The sequence below is a fragment of the Pristiophorus japonicus genome, chromosome 22 (assembly GCF_044704955.1).
Source record: "Pristiophorus japonicus isolate sPriJap1 chromosome 22, sPriJap1.hap1, whole genome shotgun sequence".
NCBI lineage: Eukaryota > Metazoa > Chordata > Chondrichthyes > Pristiophoridae > Pristiophorus > Pristiophorus japonicus.
The window spans coordinates 4,776,065-4,792,661 of NC_091998.1; the positions used below are offsets into that span (position 1 = coordinate 4,776,065).

Below are 16,597 nucleotides of genomic sequence, written 5' to 3' on the forward strand. Positions count from 1 at the left end.
GGACATTAATAAACACCTCTCTGAGCTAAAGGAAGTTTTGGTGCTTGAACTATTCCTATGTCTTATCTCAAAGTCAGAGACTGCCAAGTCATATGTTGCTGACCTTCTAGGATCCTACCGAAACAATGAAAATAAAAAAGCATTTTGAAGAAATACTTTCAACATTGTGTCAAGTCAAATTAAAGGTTGATGACCAGCTATAGATACTAGATATCAAGTTGGACTTAACACATCAGTATCATCCTTTGATGTCGTGAACCAGATATTTGTGGTCATTAATACAGGAGAACACAATCAATCTCTGCATGACATAATTTCCTGATCCTGGCAATATGAAGTATTAATGTGGCGTCTGATAAAAATATAAAAGTATTTGTACAACTTAGAACATAACATCGAAATAGGTCAGCGGAAATCTGCCTAAACAGCAATGGTAGATAAAGAGACATTTGGCTTATTTTTCATTGGGACTTTTAATATAACCTGGTGCAATATGGGCAGGCAGAGGTATCTTCTATAATTAACTTTGGGGATTGTTGAGAGCAGAAGAATACTGGAAAATTTATGTTAGAGTATCAACATGCAAGCCAAAACCTTTCTATAACCGAATGCGCACTCCAACAGTCTTACTCAAGCACATGATACTAATGCAATGTTTGAACTGCTACATTCAAGTCACAGAGTTCCAGGGTGTGACACTGGAGAGAGAGTTTCCCCAAGTAGGAGAAATGTATGTGAATCTTCATGTCTTGTATTTCATGTCAACATTTTGGAGTGAATTGAAATCCTCTTAAAGGATTATATTACAAGTAGCCACATTCTTCACATTCTTCCCACTGCCAATCTGCACTTGAATGGATCAACTTATTTAATCTTACATTTTTCAAAAACATTTTATTCTAACATTCTAGCTCCTGATGTTAAAACATCAAAGTAAGATGGAAAAGTATGGCACATGATTCTATCCTACTCACAAGGAGGGATAGTTGGACTAGGCCCAATTTTGGAAATTTCTTGTTAACAGCAAAACCTGTCTGAGCTGGGTGAATGAATAATGCACAAACCCATAGGCCACCCAATTTTCGAATTCTTTATTTCCCACTATTGGTGATAGAATTACTAATATTACCAAGAATTTGGCAAGTAACAATATGCAGTTTGGGAATGGTGTAGCTCAATGGGTCACTACTTTCACTGGTGGGAGCTAAGTTGGGCAGATTTTGTTGTTAGCAAGGCAATTCTAACATTTGCCCAAGCTCCACTATTCCACCTTGTGTAAAAAAGGGTGTCATGTGCCACACCTCTGTAAATGAGGCAGAATTGTTGAATATCAGATTTGCTCAAAAGTCATCGGACAACCAAAGTTAACCACTAAAAGTTCAATTCAAAGTACAGTAACCCACTCAGATGAATCATGATCAGGCACAAGAAATGTAAACAGCTCCTTCAAAAATCTGACTAGAGTTACTGACCCTGATGGCATAGGTGCTCAGGTTGCATTTTACTGCTTCCTAATTGGCTATTTTCTACTTTAGTTTTTCACCAATCATATTTCACAAAGATTTCTTCCAAATTTCAGTTTTCTTTTTAATCACATTCCATCAAAAAAGTGTACTCAATCACATTCCAGCAAAAAATCCATATATAGCAGCTATGACAGTTCCTCATCCATCATATATACTCCAAAAATAAAATTTATTACATAAACATATTAAAAATTCACCAAAAATATAAACTTACTCATTAACTCCTCCTGTATTTCTACAAACAGCATGTCATACTCTGCTGGGTCCGTGAAAATCTTTGGCCTCTCCCTCCAATATGTTGCCATCCCAATCTCAGCAGGTTTAGAGAAAAGACACCCTCCAATGGATATCTCTCTCACTATAATTACAATTCATACAGAATTAAGGATTCAACTAATCAGCCTGACATTTGGAGGCCAGCTTACACCTCTAAAACAGGCACAAAATGACCAGCTAGCTCTCAATTATCTGAGGCCCTCCAGAGAGCTCCATCGCGTGCACAAATTAGCCAACTGACTCCCAACAAAACTACAATAGAGTATGAATCTATCAGTTGAATTACTGCTTCATTTAATTGTTTTTCAAACTACGTTGTTGAGGAAAACAAATGGATAGAATGGCAGAACAGGAACCAAGCCAGCAGTTCAATTCGACAATTCAAAGGCGAACACAACTTTGGAGTGGAGAGGATGATTTGAGAACTAAAATAAATTGTTCGAGAGAGGAACAGGCAATGAGCTCACAGATGGAAAAGAAAAGTTTTGAGGCAGAAGGAATAACTTAGAAAAGAGAAACACTCAATTTCTGATCATAACAAGTTGAGCATTTTTCACCAGGGAGAGACAAGAGCCCAATCTATATCAACCCATGAGCAGTACAACTAATATAAAGAAAAATACAGTGGAAATCTTCCAACAGAAACCTTTTTATTGCTGTAAAATTCTACCAACTAAGGCTATCTCTTTAACATTACCAAATCAGAGAAAAGTAAGTGAATCCAAAGGAGGTACCAGATAACCTGGAATTAAGGACAAGAAAATGCATTTAAAAGCCTAAAAGGAAAAAATGCAGTAAAAATATATTTTGGGATTTTACATTGTGTGTGCATTTGTAATTATATTCAAGAAAAATTCTACTTCCCCATCTCTTGCACTCTCTATGGCTTTCTTCCCTTTTTTTGGAGGTGGCCACCTGTTGCAACTCGCTCTTGGGTGTTATGGAATCTCATCCTTGAAAAAGAATACAAATAATGAGAGTTACCTTTTGTTCCCGTGCAGTAAAACCCAATTGTCATTTTGAAGCCCATAATCGATGTGTTGACAGGTGCAGACAACTCCTGTTGTGTTTTGAGAGCATCAAAGCAGAAGGTCTCCTTTACATTTCATTCGTTAGGTTAGGATATGTAAGGATGTGAGTGAAGGCACACTTCCAGTCGAGGTTGGAGGTGTAAAGGGCAAAGTACTTCCCTGTGGGTATTCACAGTAAGCAGTTAAAGTACTTTGACACAGTTTGAGAAGCTGGTCATTTTGCTTCGTCCACTGAATTCTTGGAAGTGGTGGCTATCTTCTCTTGCCTAATTTGTTGAAGTGGTTAAACATCTTCCTGCATTGCATAGCCATGTGTGAAGTCATGCAGAATACTGAGGTAACATCTAAATAAATGAAGTGACGTTGGGAACGCTCAAGTTTAGATTCTTTATTTTCCTTAGACAACTCAGGTAATGTATTCCACTATGCAGCTCTAAAGCTTTTCAAGATATCTTTGTATGCTGCCTCAAGTTTAGCAATCAAGTTAAACATCAGTCCGATATTGCTATAAAACACGTGTGCCCTAGCTATGTGAGAAGCAGAGTTCCAATGTCCTTCCTGTACAGTAGCAGTAGCAAAGAAAATTAACAATTTGCATTCATATACCGCCTTCAACGCAGGAGCTGGTAAACAGGCAACGGTAGCACCTCATCATTCTTGCACAACTTATTTCTTACAATAGCATGTAAATCATGTAAATAATATTGTGATTGGGATGCTTCTAAAGAACCTTCCATCATAAAGGCTAGACTGGCATTTGAAACTAATTATGATGTCACTCGGGGTATGTTGGTGCAGCGTCATTGGGAAGAGGAGCCTCCATCAACAATGCCTGCCAAAGTGAGGTTTTCTACCTTTCCCTGGAGATATTGCAGTGCAGGTGTGGGTATTAGTGGGAGGACTCAGAGCACCTCTTGGGCAGCTTACATAGAAACCTTGGGCCCAAGTTTCGGATCCCCGGTAGAACGACGCACCTCGGAGAGGCCCGCCTAATTTCTAGAACTGAAACAGAGCCAAATACTTACCTCGCGATTCTCCGATATCTGTAGGCCTGTTTGCAGCTCAGCGCAGCGCAGCAGGAGCTGCTGGGGGCGGAGCTACAGCCCTGCACCAAAAAGAGTGCCGGCAGCTGCACGCATGCGCAGTGGAGGCTGCTTGCCTGCGCAGTAGCTCCTGGCCCTCCCAGCACGTCCTGTCTCCGAGCGACCCTATCCCTAGCCGAAGGGACGTCGCCCCTATCCTGGGCCGAGTGGCCTGCCTGCCCTTACCTCCTCGGCGGCAGGGCCCGCCCGACCAGCATCTCGGCGGCGGCGGGCCTCACCCGAGCAGCATCTCGTCAGTGGCGGAGCCCACCTGAGCATCTCGTTGGTGTCTCGAAGATATGACTCGCGAACGACCATATTTTTGCCAGAAGGGCGACTCTATCAGGTGGAATATGCCATGGAAGCCATTGGCCATGCTGGAACCTGTATGGGGATCTTAGCGAACGATGGTGTTCTTTTGGCCACGGATAGACGCAACATACACAAGCTACTGGATGAAGTCTTCTTTTCCGAAAAAATATATAAAGTAAACGATGACATGGCTTGCAGCGTCGCAGGAATAACATCTGATGCCAATATTCTAACGAATGAGCTGCGACTGATTGCAGGTATCTCCTTCAGTACCAGGAACCAATCCCATGTGAGCAGTTGGTCACAACACTCTGTGATATCAAGCAGGCTTACACACAGTTCAGAGGGAAGCGTCCTTTTGGTGTTTCGCTGCTGTACATGGGATGGGATAAGCACTATGGCTACCAGTTGTATCAGAGTGACCCCAGTGGAAACTATGGAGGGTGGAAGGCCACCTGCATCGGGAATAACAGCGCCACTGCAGTATCTATGCTGAAACAAGACTTCAAAGAAAGAGATATGACTTTGCAGTCAGCACTTGCATTGGCAGCTAAAGTGTTGAATAAGACTATGGACGTCAGCAAACTATCGGCCGATAAGGTGGAAATTGCAACGCTAACCAGAAAAAATGGGAAAACACACATAAAGATGCTGAAGCAGAAGGAAGTGGAGGTTTTGCTTAAGTGACACGAGGCAGAAGAAGCAAAATATGAACGTGAGAAAAAGGAGAAGGCGCAAAAAGAGAAGGACAAATAGAGCTGCAAATGAATCATTGAAAATTTAGTTGACTGCAGGTTCTCAGTTTATAGAATTGGCCGTACCAGATACCATCCAGCCTTCTTGTACACTTCCCGCCCGAGCAGCATCTCGTCTGCGGCGAGCCCCGCCCGACCAGCTCTTTAGCAGGCTGTTGGAGGGCTCCCGGTGCTGCAGTAAGTGAGTAGAAACTTTTAATTTTTTATTTATTGATTGATTTTTTATTATTTTTTTTGATTGATTTATTGGTTCATTTATTGATTTATCATTTATTATTGATAATGACTCTTTATTGGTAAAAATGAAGTGTTTAATGCTTTGTAAAATCCTCTAGCTTCCCTCGAACTTCCTTTCCCCCCTCCCTATCTCTCACTACCTGCGCCTAATTTATAAAGTGTAGGCAAGGTTTTTCTGAACATACAAAAATCGACACTTACGCGGTTCTAAGTTAATTTGGAGTAACTTTTCGCTGCAGTAACTTGCAAAACAGGCATAAGTGGCTGGTAACGCCCCCTTTTGAAAAAAAAACTACTAAAACGAAACTAACTAGAACTGGAGCAAACTAAATGCCGAGAATTGCGATTTCTAAGATACTCCATACTAAACCAGTTGCTCAAAAAAAATAGGAACAACTCGAGCCGAAACTTGGGCCCATTGAAACATAGAAATTTAGAAGGAGGCCATTCCGGCCCATCGCGTCCACACCAGCCGACAACAGCCACACGGCCCTTGGTCAGCAGCCCTGAAGGTTACATATAAACCTATGAACAATGACGGAAAGGCAAAGAGCACCCAGCCCAAACAATCCGCCCCATCACAACTGCAACATCCCTTATACTGAAACATTCTATACTCCACCCCAACCGGAGCCATGTGATCTCCTGGGAGAGGCAAAAACCAGATAAAAACACAGGCCAATTTAGGGAGAAAAAATTTGGGAAAATTCCTCTCCGACCCATCCAGGCGATCAAAACTAGTCCAGAAGATCATCCTGGCCGTATTAGATTCCCTGCAGTACTAACCATTATATCTGCTCCGTCCAACAAAAGGTCATCCAGTCTAATCCCAATTACCAGCTCTAGGTCCATAACCCTGCAGGTTACTGCACTTTAAGTGCCCATCCAACCATCTCTTAAAAGTGCTGAGGGTTTCTGCATCCACCTCTCTTCCAGGCAGCGAGTTCCAGATCCCCACAACCCTCTGCGTAAAGAAGCCCCCCCCTCAAATCCCCTCTAAACCTTCCACCAACTACCTTAAAACAATGCCCCCTCGTAATAGACCCCTCCACCAATGGAAATAGACCCTTACTATCCACTATGGCAAGGCCCCTCAATATTTTGTACACCTCAATGAGGTCTCCTCTCAACCTCCTTTATTCCAATGAGAACAAACCCAGCCTATCCAATCTGTCCTCATAACTAAAATTCTCCATTCCAGACAGCATCCTAGTAAATCTCCTCTGCACCCTCTCTAGTGCAATCACGTTCTTCCGATAATACGGCGACCAGAACTGCACGCAATACTCCAGCTGTGGCCTAACCAAAGTATTATACAATTTAAGCATAACCTCCCTGCTCTTATCTCCTATGCCTCGGCCAATAAAGGCAAGCATTCCATATGCCTTCTTAACCACCTTATCCACCTGGCCTGCTACTTTCAGGGATCTGTGGACAAGCACTCCAAGGTCCCTTTGTTCATCTACACTATTAAGTGGCCTACCGCTTAATGTGTATACCCTTTCCTTATTAGCCCTCCCAAAGTGCATCATCTCACGCTTCTCTGAATTAAATTCCATTTGCCACTGCTCTGCCCACCTGACCAGTAGATTGATATCATCCTGCAGCTCATGACTTTTCTCTTCATTATCAACCACACAGCCAATTTTAGTGTTGTCTGCAAACTTCTTAATGATACTCCCTATATTCAAATCTAAAGCGTTGATATATACCACAAAAAGCAAGGGACACTAAATATATTCAAAAAGGAGTTAGATCTAGTCCTTACTACAAGGGGGATCAAGGGGTATGGCGAGAAAGCAGGAATGGAGTACTAAAGTTGCATGTTCAGCCATGAACTCATTGAATGGCGATGCAGGCTTGAAGGGCTGAATGGCTTACTCCTGCACCTATTTTCTATGTTTCTATGTTTCTATGACCCAGTACTGAGCCCTGCAGAACCCCACTGGAAATATCTTTCCAGTCACAAAACATCCATCAATCACTACCCTTTGCTTCCTACCTCCAAGCCAATTTTGGATCCAACTTGACACTTTGCCCTGTGGGCTTTAACCTTCCCTTCATGACGAGTCTACCATGTGGGACCTTATCAAAAGCCTTGCTAAAGTCCATATATACTACATCGTATGCACTACGCTCATCGACCCTCTTGGCTACCTCCTCAAAAAATTCAATCAGGTTAGTCTGACACGATCTTTCCTTAACAAATCCATGCTGACTGTCCCTAATTAATCCTTGCCTTTCCAAATGCAGATTTATCCTGTCTTTCAAGATTTTTTCCAATAATTTTCCCACCACTGAGGTTAGGCTGACAGGCCTGTAATTACGGCCTATCCCTTTCTCCCTTCTTAAACAAGGGTACTACATTAGCAGTCCTCCAATTTCCGGCACCGTGCCCAGATCCAAAGAGGACTGGAAAATGATGGTCAAGGCCTCTGCTATTGCCTCTTTTACTTCGCTCAACAGCCTGGGATGTATTTCATCAGGGCCTGGGAACTTATCTACTTTCAAAACTGCTAAACCCCTTAATACTTCCTCTCTCACTGTATTTATTTCATCTAGAATATCTCACTCCTCCTCGATAGCAGTATCTGCATTGCCCCTTTCCTTTGTGAAAACAGATGCAAAGTATTCGTTAAGAACCCTCCCAACATCTTCCGTCTCCACACAAAGATTACCCTCATGGTCTCTTATAGGCCCTACCCTTTCTTTAGTTACCCTCTTAATCGTAATATATTTATAGAACATCTTAGGGTTTTCCTTAATTTTACTGGCCAAGAATTTCTTGTGCTCTCTCTTAGCATTCCTAATATCCTTTTTAATTTTTCCTCTTAACTCTCTATATTCCTCTAAAGATTATGTAGTATTTAGCTATTGATGTATGACATAGACGTCTCTTTTTTTCTTAATCCTCCACTGTAAGTCCCCAGACATCCAGAGGGCTCTAGAATTAATTTTCCCAGCCTTTTTCTTTAAGGACACACGTTTGGCCTGAGCCTTCCGGATCTCCTCCTTAAATGCCTCCCACTGTTCCGACATTGATTTACCCACAAGTAGCTGTTTCCAGTCTACCATGGCCAAATCACTCATTAACTTAGCAAAATTAGCTTTTCCCCAATTCGGAACTTTTATTCCAAACCTATTCTTGTCCTTATCCATAACCAACTTGAATCTGACTGAATTATGGTCACTGGCACCCAAGTGCTCTCCCACTAATACCCCTTCAACCTGCCCAGCTTCATTCCCCAAAACTAAATCCAAGACCGCCCCCTCTCGTGTTGGGCTTGCTACATACTGACTAAAAAAGTTCTCTTGAATGCATTTCAAGAATTCCGCACCCTCTATACCCTTCACACTAAATTTGCCCCAATCAATATTTGGATAGTTAAAATCCCCTACTATTACTACCCAATGGTTTTTGGACTTCACGCAATTTGCCTACATAGTTGCTCCTCTATCTCCCTCCCACTGTTTGGGGGTCCATAATACACACCCAGCAGTGTGATTGCCCCTTTTTTATTTTTCAATTCGACCCATATGGCCTCATTTGATGATCCCGCTAACATAATCATCCCTCCTCACCGCTGTAATATTTTCTTTAATCAGTACCGCAACCCCGCCCCCCCCCACCACCCCTTTTTACCCCCCTCTCTATCTTGTCTAAAAATCCTGTAGCCAGGAATATTGATCTGCCAAACCTGCCCCTCTTTCAGCCATGTTTCTGTAATAGCTATAATGTCATACTTCCAAGTGTCTACCTGTGCTCATCTGCCTTATTCGCTATACTCCTTGCATTAAAGTATTCAGCACAGGAAGATCTTGCTTACTACATACTAAGCCCTGTTTCGTCTGATTCGCTTTCTAGATTCTTGCTATCCAATTTCTGCTTTACTTCCTTCCCTTTTGAATTCGTTCTCAGGTTCCCATCCCCCTGCCAAGCTAGTTTAAACTCTCCCCAACAGCACTAGCAAAACTCCCCGCGAAGATATTGGTCCCGGCGCTGTTGAGGTGCAACATGTCCGGTTTGTACAGGTCCCATCTCCCCCAGAAGCGGTCCCAATGTCTCAAGAATTTAAAGCCCTCCCTCGTACACCAACTTTCCAGCCACGTGTTTGTTGTGTATCTGTAAAGCATGCACTCCCATGTTCCGCCACCAGGGAGCTCAACCCCTGAAGTCTTAAGGGATCCAAGCATCCTTTGGAAGCACTGTATATAAGCCGGCCCCTAAGGCCTGTTCCTCACTCTGGAGTGTCTTATTAAAGACTGAGGTCACTGTTACTTTAACCTCCCTGTGTGCAGCCTCATCTGTGTAACAAACACAATAACTGGTGATGAGAATACGAATCCAACGCAAAGATGCAGCAAACTGTGGGCATCCTGGAGAAGTTCTCGGAGGGTGAGGACTGGGAAGCCGATGTCGAACGGCTAGACCAGTACTTTGTAGCCAACGATCTGGATGGAGAAGGAAGCGCTGCAAAAAGGAGAGCAGTCCTCCTCACAGTCTGCGGGGCACCGACCTACAGCCTCATGAAGAATCTTCTGGCTCCGGTGAAAGAGGAGCTGTGTACACTGGTTCAGGAGCATCTTAGCCCAAGGGAGAGCGTGCTGATGGCAAGGTATCGGTTCAACACGTGTCAGCGATCTGAAGGTCAGGAAGTGGCGAGCTATGTCGCCGAGCTAAGGCGACTTGCAGGACAATATGAGTTTGATGGCTACCTGGAGCAAATGCTCAGAGACTTTTTTGTACTGGGCATTGGCCACGAGACCATCTTACGAAACTTTTGACTGTAGAGACACCGACCCTCAGTTAGGCCACTGCGATAGCACAGGCACTTATGTCCACCAGTGATAACACCAAACAAATCTCTCAGCACACAAGTGCTAGCAATGTTCATAAATTAACTGAAACTGTGTTTGCGAGCAGAAATGTAGAGGGCAGAACCCACGAGTCTGCAACTGCCAGCAGGCCTCAGGTGACCCAGATGACTCAGAGTGCCCAACAAAGGATGAATGCAAGGCAATTCACACCTTGTTGGCGTTGTGGAGGCTTCCATTCAGCCTATTTATGCCGCTTCAAAGAGTATGTTTGCAAGAGCTGTGGAACAATGGGGCACCTCCAACGAGCTTGCAAACGAGCTGCAAGCTCTGCAAAACCTGCTAACCACCACGTGGCAGAGGAAGATCAGTCCATGGTGGATCAAAGCAATTTTGAGCCTCAGAGAGAGGAGGCAGATGCTGAAGTACACGGGGTGCACACATTTTCGACGAAATGTCCACCTATAATGCTAAACGTAAAATTGAATGGCTTACCCGTAGCCATGGAACTGGACACTGACGCTAGCCAATCCATCATGAGTAAAAAGATGTTTGAGAGACTGTGGTGCAACAAGCCCTGAGCCCCATCCACACGAAACTGAGAACGTACACCAAAGAGCTTATCACTGACCTGGGTAGCACCATGGTCAAGGTCACCTACGAGGGCACAGTGCATGAACTGCCACTCTGGATTGTCCTGGGCGATGGCTGTACACTGCTTGGAAGGAGCTGGCTGGGTAAAATCCGCTGGAACTGGAATGACATCCGAGCGCTATCACATGTTGATGAGGCCTCATGTACCCAGATTCTTAACAAATTTCCTTCCCTTTTTGAGCCAGGCATTGGAAACTTTTCCAGGACGAAGGTGCGGATCCACTTGGTCCCAGAGGCACGACCCATTCATCACAAGGTGCGAGCGGTACCTCACATGATGAGGGAGAGATTGGAAATCGAGCTGGACAGGCTGCAACACGAGGGCATCATCTCCCCAGTGGAATTCAGCGAGTGGGCCAGCCCGATTGTTCCAGTACTCAAAAGTCATGGCACTGTCAGGATTTGCGGCGATTATAAAGTAATTGTTCATCGTTTCTCGCTACAGGACCAATACCCGCTACCTAAGGCAGATGACCTATTTGCGACGCTGGCAGGAGGCAAGACGTTCACCAAGCTCGACCTGACTTCGGCCTACATGACGCAGGAGCTGGAGGAGTCTTCGAAGGGACTCACCTGCATCAACACGCACAAGGGACTGTTCATCTACACCAGATGCCTGTTTGGAATTCGGTCGGCTGCAGCGATCTTCCAGAATAACATGGGAGTACATGCTTTACAGATACACAAAATTTGAGCTGGAAACCGATCACAAGACCCTCACATCCTTGTTCACTGAAAACAAGGGGATAAATACTAATGCCTCAGCCCGCATACAAAGGTGGGCACTCGCGCTATCAGCGTATAACTATTCCATCCGCCACAGGCCAGGTACCGAGAACTGTGCGGATGCTCTCAGTCGGCTACCATTGTCCACCACGGGGGTGGAAATGGCGCAGCCCGCAAACTTGTTGATGGTTGCACAGCCCGCAGACTTGTTGATGGTCATGGAAGCGTTTGAAAATGATAAATCACTTGTCACGGCCCGCCAGATTAGGACTTGAACCAGCCAAGATGCTCTGCTGTCCCTAGTAAAAAAACTGTGTACTGCATGGGAGCTGGGCCAGCATCCCCGTTGAAATGCAAGAGCCAATCAAGGTGTTCAAGCGGCAAAAGGACGAGCTGTCGATTCAGGCAGACTGCCTGTTGTGGGGTAACCGCGTAGTGCTACCAAAAAAGGGCAGGGTGACGTTCATCTCGGATCTCCACAGCACACAGCCGGGTATAGAAAGCGATAGCCAGATCCCACGTGTGGTGGCCCGGTATCGACTCTGACTTCGAGTCCTGTGTACAGCAATGCAGCGTATGTGCTCAGTTGAGCAACGCGCCCAGAGAGGCACCACTAAGTTTGTGGTCCTGGCCCTCCAGACCATGGTCGAGGATCCATGTCGACTATGCAGGCCCGTTTCTCGGTAAAATGTTCCTGGTGGTGGTGGATGCTTTTTCGAAATGGATTGAATGTGAAATAATGTCGGGAAGCCCGCCACCGCCACCATTGAAAGCCTGAGGGCCATGTTTGCCACCCACGGCCTGCCTGACATACTGGTCAGTGACAACGGGCCATGTTTCACCAGTGCCGAATTTAAAGAATTCATGACCCACAATGCGATCAAACATGTCACCTCGGCCCCGTTTAAACCAGCCTCCAATGGGCAGGCAGAGCGGGCAGTACAAACCATCAAACAGAGCCTTAAATGAGTCACAGAAGGCTCACTCCAAACCCGCCTGTCCCGAGTACTGCTCAGCTACCGCACGAGACCCTACTCGCTCACAGGGGTGCCCCCGGCTGAGCTAGTCATGAAAAGGGCACTTAAAACCAGACTCTCACTGGTTCACCTCAACCTGCATGATCAGGTAGAGAGCAGGCGGCAGCAACAAAATGTAAAACGATGGTCACGCCACTGTGTCATGGGAAGTTGATCTGAATGACCCTGTGTATGTGCTAAACTATGGACATGGTCCCAAGTGGATTGCGGGCACGGTGATAGCTGAAGAAGGGAGTCAGGAGTTTGTAGTCAAACTAGACAATGGACAAATTTGCAGAAAGCACCTGGACCAAACGAGGCTGCGGTTCACAGACTGCCCTGAACAACCCACAGCAGACACCACCTTTTTCGAGCCTACAACACACACCCAAAGGATCAACGACACCACGCCAGACCAGGAAATCGAACCCATCACGCCCAACAGCCCAACAAGGCCAGGCTCATCTAGCAGCCCTGCAGGACCAACAACACGCCAGCCCAGCAAGGGCACAGCCAACACACCAGAACAGACAGTTGTACCGAGGCGGTCCACCAGGGAAAGAAAGGCTCCCGACCGCCTCACCTTGTAAATAGTTTTCACTTTGACTTTGGCAGGGGGAGTGATGTATGTAGCTGTAAAGCATGCACTCCCATGTTCCGCCACCAGGGAGCTCATCCCCTGAAGTCCCAAGGGATCCCAGCATCCCTTGGGAGCATTGTATATAAGCCGGCCCCTAAGGCCTGTTCCTCACTCTGGAGTGTCTTATTAAAGACTGAAGTCACTGTTACTTTAACTTCCCTGTGTGCAGTCTCATCTGTGTTAGGAACACAATAGTGTTCATCCTCTCTATCCTTCTATTCTTATACTCATTAGCACATGGCACCGGTCGTAACCCAGAGATTACTAACTTTGAGGTCCTGCCCTTTAATTTTCTTCTTAGCTTCCTGAATTCTTCCTGTAGGACCTCATTCCTTATTTTACCAATGTCGTTGGTCCCAATATAGACCACGACCTCGAGCTGTTTACCCTCCCCGCCCCCGGATGCCCTGTGTCCGCTCTGTGACATCCTTCATCCTGGCACCAGGGAGACACAAAACCATTCGGGAGTCACGTCTACGGCCGCAGAAAGGCCTGTCTGTTCCCCTAACTATAGAAACCCCGATCATTAGGGCTGTTTTGTTCTTCGTCCCTCCCCCTTGTGCAGCTGAGCCACCCGTGGTGCCTTGGACTTGGCTCTGGCTGCACTCCCCAGAGGCACCATCATCTTTACCGATACTCAGAAGTGAATATTGGTTTGAAAGCGAGATGGACTCACGGGGGGACTCCTGCGCTGCCAGCCTAGCACACTTACTACGCCTGGTGGTCACCCACTTCCCCTCTACCTGCACGCCTTTAATCTGCGGGGTGACCACCTCCTGAAACATGCTATCCACGTAGTTCTCAGCCTCGTGGATGCACCTTATTGACTCCAGCCCCTGCTCCAACTCCGAAACGCAGAGCTCGAGCAGTTGAAGCTGTAGACACCTCCTGCACACATGGTTGTCTAGGCTATGCGAAGCATCCAGAACTTCCCACATGGCACAGGATGTGCACTCCACAGGACTGAACTGCACTGCCATCCCTCTAGTTAGCCTTATCTAGATTAAAATCTACTTAAAAAGCATTAGAGAAAAGAGAGCTACTTATCACCTCACCTCACCGACCTCTGTGGCCTTCCGACCTCCGAACTCCCAGCCTAAAAGAAATAGAGAAAAGGGAGCTACTTACCAACTCACTTCACCAACCTCCGAAACCTCTGACCTCCCGACTCACCGACCTCAGGACCTTACTGACTCGCCGACCTCCGGACTCACCAACCTCAGGACCTTACCGACTCGCCGACCTCCCGACTCACCGATCTCAGGACCTTATCAACTCACCAACCTCAGGGCCTTACCAACTCACCGACCTCAGGGTCTTACCAACTCGCTAACCTTCCAACTCACCAACCTCGGGGCCTTACTGATTCGCCGACCTCCCGACTCGCCGACCTCAGGGTCTTACCGACTCGCCGACCTCAGGGCCTTACCGACTCGCCGACCTCAGGGTCTTACCGACTCGCCGACCTCAGGGCCTTACCGATCTCAGGGCCTTACCAACTCGCCGACCTCAGGGCCTTACCAACTCACCGACCTCAGGGCCTTACCGATCTCAGGGCCTTACCAACTCGCCGACCTCAGGGCCTTACCAACTCACCGACCTCAGGGCCTTACCAACTCACCGACCTCAGGGCCTTACCACCTCGTCGAACTCCCGACTCTTCAGAATGGAAATCCACACCGACCTTCGGGCCTCCTGCTCCTCAGACCTCCCGACCTCTCGGAACTCCAGACTTCTCCGACCTCACAGAACTCATGACCTCACGACTTACCTGCCAGATATCCTTCCACTGGTCCATTTTTCCTCCAACACATGTTTTGTTATTTGTATATTTATCAAAATTGAGAATCTTATAGAACCAGTTTTGAAATTACCAATTTAATCGACAAAACCTCAATGGGAAAAAATTATTTGCCATTCTCTCTACAGGTATCAGAATTTCACTGAGTGCGTCGGAGAGGCGGTAGTCAGAGCGGCAGCAGCCTATAAAAAGCCCAGCAGTTCGGAGACCAGCGATGTGCATCGGAGAGGCGAGCCGGTGCAGCTGCAGCAGGGAGGCAAAAAAGAAGTAGAAAGAAATCGAACGGTGACGTCACAGCCAAGGGGGTAAGTGTTTGGTAAGTAGTTTTTCTTTTCTTTTCTTTATCAGTAAGTAACCTTTAGCATTATTGTTGTCAAATTAAGTTTATCTAAGGGTTAAGTCATGGCAGGAGAGCTCGGACACGTGTTATGCTCCTCCTATACTATGTGGGAAGTCAGGGACGCTTCCGGTGTGCGGGAAGTGTATCCGCCTCCAGCTCCTGACGGACCACATTGTGGCACTGGAGCTGCAGGTGGATGAACTCTAGAGCATCCACGATCCTGAGAATGACGTGAATAGCACGTTTAGCGAGTTGGTCTTACCGCAGGAAAAGGGTACACAGCCAGATAGGGAATGGAAGACCAACGGGAAGAGCAGTGCAAGGAAGGTAGTGCAGGGGTCCCCTGCAGTCATCCCCCTGCAAAACAGATACACCGCTTTGGGTACTGTTGAGGGGGATGACTCATCAGGGGAGAGCAGCAGCAGCCAATTCCATGGCACCGTGGGTGGCTCTGCTGCACAGGAGGGCAGGAAAAAGAGTGGGAAAGCGATAGTGATATGTGATTCAATTGTAAGGGGAATAGATAGATGTTTCTGCGGCCGCAACCGAGACTCCAGGATGGTATGTTGCCTCCCTGGTGCAAGGGTCAAGGATGTCTCGGAGCGGGTGTAGGACATTCTAAAAAGGGAGGGTGAACAGCCAGTTGTCGTGGTACATATAGGTACCAACGATATAGGTAAAAAATGGGATGAGGGCCTTCGAGACGAATTTAGGGAGCTAGGAGTTAAATTAAAAAGTAGGACCTCAAAAGTAATCTCAGGATTGCTACCAATGCCACGTGCTAGTCAGAGTAGGAATCGCAGGATAGCTCAGATGAATATGTGGCTTGAGCAGTGGTGCAGCAGGGAGAGATTCAAATTCCTGGGGCATTGGAATGGGTTCTGGGGGAGGTGGGACCAATACAAACCGGACGGTCTGCACCTGGGCAGGACCAGAACCAATGTCCTCGGGAGAGTGTTTGCTAGTGCTGTTTGGGAGGAGTTAAACTAATATGGCAGGGGGTGGGAACCTATGCAGGGAAATAGAGAGAAATAAAATGGAGACAGAAGCAAAAGATAGAAAGGAGAATAGTAAAAGTGGAGGGCAGAGAAACCCAAGGCAAAAAACAAAAAGGGCCACTTTACAGCAAAATTCTAAAGGGTTAAAGTGTGTTAAAAAGACAAGCAGGAAGGCTCTGTGCCTCAATGCGAGGAGTATTCGGAATAAGGTGGACGAATTAACTGCGCAGATAGCAGTTAACGGATACGATGTGATTGGCATCATGGAGACATGGCTCCAGGGTGACCAAGGCTGGGAACTCAACATCCAAGGGTATTCAGCATTTAGGAAGGATAGACAGAAAGGAAAAGGAGGCGGGGTGGCGTTGCTGGTTAAAGAGGAAATTAA

At 46.3% G+C, this 16,597-nt stretch overlaps 1 protein-coding gene and 1 pseudogene across 1 annotated transcript in view; one reads left to right on the forward strand and one right to left on the reverse strand.

The window, feature by feature from the left end:
• The window catches only part of LOC139235162 (mucin-6-like), a 305,371-nt gene that overhangs the window by 187,539 nt on the left and 101,235 nt on the right, over positions 1 to 16,597 (reverse strand). The gene's annotated exons all lie outside the window — the stretch shown is intronic.
• Positions 4,209 to 4,983, forward strand: LOC139234666 (proteasome subunit alpha type-4 pseudogene; annotated as a pseudogene).